The following is a 961-nucleotide window of genomic DNA, read 5'->3' as shown; positions in this document are numbered from 1 at the left end:
TGTTTTGGCAAGTGTTGCTGTCCATATGCTAGGCTCTATGACCTGAATAATACTTCCATCAAGGCATCAGTTGTGCTAGGGTACGAGGCCTAGAAAGATGTGGGGGCCTGTTTCCACTGCATCCAAATCAGTATGCTGCCTCTGTTTCATTCCAGTTGGAAGTGCTAATGAGAAATAGAGGCCTGGTGATAAGCCATAGTGAGTCATGAAAACGTTCTGGATTCTCTTTGTGCTTACCCTGAAGCACAAAAATGAGTGGCAGTCAACCCTATAGGTTGGATGAAAACTTTCAAAACTTCATGATACCCTTGGGTAATGGAAGTAGGGTGGCAGCTCATGCTAATTTTAGGTGCCAATAAATTGCTTTAATTTCTTTTAATATCAGATAATTATTTCAACAAAGAAGCTTTAATTTGAAAATCAAAACATACTTATATAAGGTTAACATACTTGTCTTTATATAAATACAGTTGTAAAATACACTTTTCATATTTTCATGGAGGAATGGGGCTGTGAAACCCAGATTTTTCTGTAGTCTCCAAAAATCACAACCTAACCCTAGTGACAGTTCCATGGGTAAACAAACCTACAAGGATCCCTGTTGGGGTTCAGCCTCAACATACATCAGAGTTCTCAACTGGAAGGAGGGATACTGGAAGGCACATGATAAGTAAACACAGACTACTTTTCAGGTACAAACTAACAGGCAATTATTCAAGGCTTAAAGTTTCTCTCTTCTCTCTCCTCTCTTCTCTCTTCTCACTTCTCTCCTTTCTCTCTCTCTCTCTCTCTCTCTCTCTCTCTCTCTCTCTCTCTCTGATTGAGGCTGCACATACTCTGCATTCTCTTGTGTACTCTGCTTTTCCCCTGTGCACTTTTCATTTCTCAACCCACACACACACTCGTACACACCTTTGTGCATTTCCCTTTCACTCCTGCACACACTCTTCACACACATCTC

The sequence above is a fragment of the Rattus norvegicus genome, chromosome 15, assembly GCF_036323735.1.
Source record: "Rattus norvegicus strain BN/NHsdMcwi chromosome 15, GRCr8, whole genome shotgun sequence".
NCBI lineage: Eukaryota > Metazoa > Chordata > Mammalia > Rodentia > Muridae > Rattus > Rattus norvegicus.
The sequence above is the reverse complement of the archived record's forward strand: the minus strand, read 5'-3'. Positions refer to the sequence as shown.